Raw genomic sequence first — 8,267 nt, 5'->3', positions numbered from 1 at the left:
GGTGCTATATTTTCAAGTAATTATTGGTGCAAAATATTTGCTTAAAATAATTATTAATATAGTACTGGTTCTCAGTTCAGCTCTCCGATCGATTTCAAAAAATAAATCCCTCATTCGTACTCTGTCCTGATGCACAAATACAACTCTTCTAAGTAACCGAAATAATTTGACAACTGAATATGCTTTTGTTGAGTCTTTTGTGTGATCAAGATATGTCGCTCAACTCCCCTCAGTGGTGCCCTCAAAACAATAACCTCTTATGAAAGAACCATTATGTCATATACCTAAGTTAATTTATCTAATTTACTTACTGTATCAGTTTATGCCAAGTTTCTGCGTTCAACGCTCGTCACTCTTAGAATATTTTTCTCCCAAATAAATGCAAGCTTTTTTATGAGACTTGATTACTCTACACCTTTCTCAAACTTCTACCATGGGAAGTGGGCTGCGGAATTTTTTCCCAAGTTAAACAAACTGTAAAATATCCGCACCAAAGACTGACTAATTATTCATTAAATCAGTTTAGGAAACAGTTTTTTTTCACTGAATAACAGATCCTTGCCAAAACATCAAATTTTTGTTTCTGCCAAACTCTGTTGCCTCATACATACATCCTTCCCGTGAACCTCAAAACCTGTACAGCAAGCAGTTTTTAAAAAATAAATCTACCAGAACTACTCAGATTTCCCTAAACTGTCGTCTTCTTTCCGCAAGACGCTGTAACAATTTTCCCTCCAGCTATAGTACGTGATTAGTTTGCAATTAAACAACGTACCAGCAAAAATTAGGCAAAATATGGTATACAAAGTAGCTCTATCAACTTAGTTGTCAATTATCATCAAACACTGGTAGACCTGTACAGGAAAAATTCTTGTGATGCTTGAATAAAAGTCCATCTCAAACCAGATACCATTCCATCTGCACTCCTGCCAGGGCTGCAAATTAGAAGATGCTACAGAACGGCTCTAACTCTCCTTCCCGCTCAACAATCGGTTCTCCACTAACAATTAAGCAATCTCTGGAAGTTTTGACGTATCTGTTTGCTCCATTTTCCCTCTATTCATTTCGAAGAAGTGGTGGAATCTTCCCTCTACACCATTGATCCTGTTAACCTCTAATCTGAATACCTCTAATCAAAACGGTTTTTGTTTGTATTTCCCTTCTTTGCAACTCCAGCGTTTTCCTCTTGATGCTCATGTAATAGCTCTGCCAACAGACGATCATTATAATGATTTTCGTTCAACTGCATTTGCATCCATTCCTCTTTGTCCTTTCCCAACTGTGCAAAATCTTTCTGTTGGCTGAGTGCTTCAGACTTTTGACCATTCATTCATACATAACCCATGTTTTATATGCCAACTGGAGATAAAATCCTCCTGAATCTGGTCATTTCTCAAATTCTCTACAGCGCACTTGCTTGCACACAATTTCATGCAGAGGACCATTGCATGTACAGGCCATCAAAAGTTGTTGAACGTCCTTTTAATATAACTAGTTGGGAGGTAGTGATAATTCCCGAGGTTCTATAGGTCTCAATTATGGGTTGGTGCCATATATTTGCTTAAAACAATTAATAATTGTTTGCTGGTTCTCAGTTCAGCTCTCTAATGGACTTCAAAATTAAATCCCTCATTCGTATTCTGTCCGGATGCACGAATACAACTCTACTAAGTAACCGAAAAAATTTGACAGCTCAATATGCCTTTGTTGAGTAATTTGTTTGTCTAAGATTTGTCGATCAACTCCCATCAGTCGCGCCTTCGAAACATTAACTTTATGGAAGAACGATTATTTCGAATACCTAAGTTAACTTATCTAATTTACTTACTGTATCAATTTTGGCCACATTTCTTCGTTCGACACTCGTCCCCCATGTATTGCAAGCAGTCCTCATGTGACCTGATTACACTACACCTTTATTCTTTCACAAAATTCTACCTTGGGAAGTGAGCCGCAGAATTTTATTTCCAAGTTAAACAAAGAATAAAATATCTGCACCAAAGATTGACTTTTAATTCGAGACAACAGCAGCTTTAGAGGACTACTGCATGTACATGACATTAAAAGTTGGTTAAGGTCCGCTTTATATAACTAGTTAGGGGCAGTGATACTTCCCGATGTGCTATAGTTCTCAAGTATGTGTGGGTGCCATATATCTGCTCAAAATAATCATTAAATTAATGTTTGTTCTCAATGCAGCTCTCTGACGGACTTCTAAAATTAAATCGCTCATTTTCACTCAGTCCTGATGCACAAACACAACTCTGCTAATTAACCGAAATATTTTGACAGCTGAATGTTCTTTTGTTGTGTAATTGTTTGTTTAAGATTTGTCGCTCAACTCCTCTCAGTGGCGCTTTCGAAAAAATAACGTTTTATGAAAGAACGATTATTTCAAATACCTAACTTAACTTATCTAACTCACTGTATCAGTTTGGGCCAAGTTTCTGCATTCAACACTCGTCCCTTTTAGAATATTAGTCTGCCCAATAATTTCAAGCAGTCCTTATGTGAGCTGATTACACTACACCTACATTCTTTCACAAAATTCTACCTTGGGAGGCGAGCCGCATAAGTCTATTTCCAAGTTAAACAAACTATAAATTTCTGCACCAAAGATTGATTTTTTTTTTCGATAAATCAGTTTAATAAATAATTTGGCTTTTTTCACAGAAAACGGAATCTACCCAAAACATCAAAATTTGGTTGCTGATTGAATTCTGTTGCCTCAAGCATATAGCCTCCCTGTGAACCCAAAGATCTGTACGGCAAACAGTTTTTAACAAAATAGATTTACCAGAACTACCCAGATTTCCTTAAACCGTGTTCTTTTTTCCGCAAGAAGCCGTAATATTTTTCCCTACAACTATAATGCGTGATTAGTTTGCCATTTTATCACGTACCGGCAAAATCAAGGCGAAATGTGGTATGCAAACCAGCTCTATCAACTTAGCTGTCGATTATCATCATACAATTGTAAACCTGTACATAAAAAGTTCTTCTGATGCTTGAATAGGTGTCCAATTCTTCTTCCACAACAGATAGGATTCCACCTGCAATCGTGCCAGGGCAGTAATTGAAAAGAAGTTACAGAACGGCTCCACTTCTCCTTCCCGCTCAACAATTGGTTCTCCACCAAAAACTTCGCAATCTCTGGAAGTTTCAACGTAGTTTTTCGATCCATTTTCCCTCTATTCCTTTCGAAGACGTGCTAGAATCCTACACCATTGATCCTCGTAACCCCTATCTTTCATACCTCTCTAAGTTTTGGTGGGATTTCCCTACTTTGTAAATACACCATTTTCCCACTGATTCTTATACAATTGCTCTGCCAACAAACCATCTTTATCATGATTTTCGTTCAACTGTAATTGCTTCTATTCCTCCAAGTCCTTTCCCAACTGTTGAACAGTTTTCTGTTGGCTGAAGGCTTCAGACTTTTGATCATTCATTCATTTATCACCCATGTTTCTTGTGCCAACTGCCAATCAATTCCTGCTAAACCTGGACATTTCTCAAGTTCTCCACAGCGCACTGGGTTGCACAAAACTGCGTCTCATCCGCCACTAATGTTGTTTTGCAAAATTTTTGGTCTTTAACTCCACCATGTTCTAAGCTCCCAAAAGATCGTAACTGCTAGCTCTGACAGCAACGACAGAACTGCTCGCTATTGAAGTTACATCCGAACAATGTGAATACGAAATATCATCAAACAAGTAGTCATCATCCGACTGTTCTCCGCAGAGCTCTTCTGATTCTGTTGACAGTACTAAAACCTTTTTTGTAGCATGATGCTCATCCGATCCAAAAGACTCAAATATTTGGTTTTAGCTGCTCTACAAATTTGGTTGACTGCAAACCTCTCTGTAAATTTGTCCTCAGATCCACTTTGCACTTAGATCATCACAAGAGCTTGGAGTCTTAATTTCACTACCCCTCTTAGCAATTCTCTTATCTTCCATTTTTCCAAACAAATTTTTTAAGCGCTTCTTCTCACGATACACCGCAGCCGGACCTAAGCCAAATCTTTCAGAAAATTTGCCAATTTTTCCAAACTCTTCAAATATAGAACTGCCAACGCTTCTACTTGTATCATTGACCGGCATCTGAGCACTCTACTGTCGCGTTTTGTGATCACAGTATCACTTGTTTCAACAAACTCCGCCTTACTTTCCGCATCCCTCTAAGAAACAAGTTGAAATTTTGCTCATAAATCTTTGGATTGATAGATAATCGTATTTCTAACGGATACCGCTTCTCTCTCATTTTCCAGGCCTGCTTCCGAGTAGCCGACCGCCAAAAACCTCTAACTTCTTGGTGAATCAATAACTGCGCTCTTCTTCTGTCGATCCCAGCGTCATGCCAAAACTCAGATAACGTTCACTCCAACTCTTCTATTTTTTGTAACATGATTAAAAAAACGCTTCTGAAATTGGTAACAAAACACATTCAAACTATTTGTAACTCAAATTCCAAATTAAGTCAAATATCAGCGCACCTTCAGCAGTTAACATGATGGAAAAAATCTCGCACTGCTCAACTAATCAAAAATTATTCCACAGCAAGAGGTAACAGAGAAACGAAGCCACCCAGGTTTGCCACGGTCGTCTTCTGAATTTCTGCTTGGCTCAGCATCAAGTGAACTGTGTTGCCAATAAGATCGATCAAAAAATAAACCAAAGGTTTTGAATCAGTGAAGCAAGCGCTACATTGTTACTCAGCTTTTTCCCATCTTCCAATCTCGTACGCTGTTAAGATGGTTTTTGTCTCACAATATTCAATTCTTAAGAGGCTCGTAATATAACTCATTCTCATATAGATAAAAAAGATAAGAAAATTACTTGAGCTTCAACAGAAAAAATCTTAAGGCAAGATATAATACTAATTAAGATAAAAATAGCAGAACTTCCGTGGTTAATCCCCAATTAAATTTATTCGAAATGCTCACAGTATTGCAAATGGTCCTGCACTTGCAACTTTCCAAGTGTGATCTCACTAAACTATAAGTTTTTAGGCTTTTCTGAGAATTAACCTCTCAAATTGCTTCATTGCGAAAGTGTTTCTCGACACAAAACAAATCTCTCACTGGTTTGTGCAAAAACCTCTCCCGCATGTTTGCCTCAGCGTCTCTCTATGTGTGTCATTTCAATTTATATCCAACCAACACTCTCTTCTCATAAGCAATCAAATCTTAATCTCTGAAGTAAACAATGCAGCTTCATTTCAAAATCTGTCACACTTGTAGGAGGGCTCTAATTACTGTACAAATAAATCATTGCATATTAATGCTCTGTGATTCAACTGCTACCAAACAAAGTTCAACTTTTATCTCATCGTAAGAAATCGACCTTTGAATATCATGCAAACAAACACGCTCCACTTTCTATGCACATATTGCACATGTCATTTCGATTAATGTTTGCTTAGTGAACATTAAACGTGGCTTTGAAAAACTCATATCACTCTTATCAATATCAAGTAACTGCAGTCAATCCCTGTCAAAAACTATGAGTTGAATAAACAGCAAAACTCAACACTAAAATTAAGAGCAATTATTACTTTTCAAACCACCACCCAATTTTCAAACCAGTTCAATTCATTCCATGTAATTATACACGCCGGAAAGATAACCTTTACTAAGAGCCAAAAATTTTGACCTCTCGGGGTCAATCAGGAGTCAATCGTCCGAGAGGAGGGGTCAATTTGAAAAACTGGCTATTTTCAAAGAAATTCCATCCACAGTTGCACCAACGCACAATTTTTCACGACCTAACTTTTAATAGGACACGAGCAGTGCATCCGCTTACGTCTTGTGGGTGTTCTGCAGGGATCAAAATTTAACAGCTCGTATCCCCCGTTATAGAGAGCAAAATCACTTTGGTAAAAATTCTTGGAACTGTTGGGTGCCAACTAATTGCATATCAAAAATTATCATCCTAGCATTTTTCGTTTCGAGTCGCTTGTGTTTTAAAATTTTTTCAGAAACCCAAAAATCTGATGCCGTCAAAATTATCAGGGGCGGGTTTTTTTGTCTCTAACTCTCTCAATTCATCACTTTGTACCAGTTTCAAAATCATAAAGCCGCTCAAATAGACCATTTTAAGGTTTCCGGCACTCGGCTCATCCCGAACCTCCAGTTTCCGTTGGGACACGTAAACTAAAATTATGACCATTAGACTGCCCTTGAATAAGTAAACTAGCCCTCAAAAAAACCATTGGGATACCACCTTTACTCCACGAGAAACTAAAATTTATCTTTCCGCAGATCCGGAGTGCGGTAATTTCGGTGGTTATTTCTAGAGGGTCTAATCCGATTTCAAAACCGAATTCTTCGTACCCAAATGAATCTAACCCAAATCAATCCGACTACATTTTTTGAAAAATTACTATTTCGATATCAACGCTAATAACCCTTGCATGAAAAAACCCTTATTTTTATCTGCCTTAAACAGCTCAAAAACTACTTGAATCATTACTTCTTTATGTTAGAATCAACCACACAGCATGACTGTTTCTTTATAAACCTCGTTTTTGCCCCTTATTTTTGGATAACTGTAACTGGAATTATTTTTTCCCAGGAACTGATCTAGTTATGGATTCGATCCAATCATCTGCTTCAGCTTCAAATCTGCCATGAATATGGAATTATTTCTCACTCAGACACAAACAAACAGTTACACACACAAACAAACACACACACACCAACTTACAAACAGTTATATATATATGTTATACAAAATGTATATTATATATATATATATATATATATATATATATATATAGATATATATAAATATATATATATAATATATATATATATATATATATATATATATATATATATATATATATCATATATATATATATATATATATATATATATATAAACTCCCGCACACACACACGCACAAACACACACCACACAAAAACCAACAAACACCCACACATATACAAACACACACACACACACTCACAAACAAACAAACACACTCACACATGCACATGAACACACACACACACAGAAAAAAAACACCCACAAACAAACACAGAGAGACTCAAACACTCACCCATCAACCCCCCCCCACACACACACACACACACAAACACACACACATACAGAGATAGAGAGAGACTCTCAAATTTGAAGAACCAGTGACTGGATTGGCTGCACTCAAACATAAAAATGTGCAGTAAAGGTAAGAAACAACACTCACATATAAACAGTGCTTCTAGATTTATTTTAAAAAAGAACTAAAGTTTCAGTAAGTCATCGAAAAGTAGATCGATGAATTTTGCAAAACATATCCGATTTTTTTCTTGACTTACATATCAAGGTAGTATTGAACATTTAGAATAACTGTTAGCCTTCAAAAATGTTTTTTTTTTTGATTTACAATAGTACGGGTAGAATGTGGAGGTCGTCAAAATTATCAGTGGCGGGTATTTTTTGTCACTAACTTATTCAATTCATCATTTTGCTACCGTTTCAAAATCAAAAGGCCGCTCCAATAGGCCATTTTAAGGTTTTCGGCACTCGGGTCATCCCGAACCATGGATTTTCGTTGGCACCCGGCAACTAAAAATGTGACCATTAGATTGCCCTTGAATAAATAAACTAACCCTCCGAAAACCATAGGGATACCACCTTTACTCCACGAGTAATTGAAATATATCTTTCCGAAAACCCGAGTGCGGTAATTCGGTGGGTAAATTACTATTTCGATATCAATGCTAATAACCCTTGCATGAAAAACCCTTATTTTTATCTGCCTTAAATAACTCAAAAACCACTTAAATCATTACTTCTTTATGTTAGCATCAACTACACAGCTTGATTGTTTTTTATCAACCTCGTTTTGCCCCATATTTTCAGATAACCGTAACTGGAATTATTTTTTCCCAGGAACTGATCTAGTTGTGGATTCGATCCAATCATCTGCTTCAGCTTCAGATCTGCCATGAATTTGCAATTAACTCTCACTTACACACAAACGCACAATTACACACACAAACAAACACACACGCACCTACATACAAACAAACATATATATTTATATATAAACATATTTATATATAATTGTATATATATATATATATATATATATATATATATATATATATGTATATGTATATATATATATAATATATATATAAATATGTGTATATATATCATATATATATATAAGTATCTATATATATATATATATATATATATATATGTACATATATATATATATATATACATATATTTATATATATATATATAT

Source organism: Convolutriloba macropyga, chromosome 5 (genome assembly GCF_964194025.1).
Source record: "Convolutriloba macropyga chromosome 5, txConMacr16.3, whole genome shotgun sequence".
Classification (NCBI taxonomy): Eukaryota; Metazoa; Xenacoelomorpha; order Acoela; family Convolutidae; genus Convolutriloba; species Convolutriloba macropyga.
Note: the sequence above shows the minus strand (reverse complement) of the source record.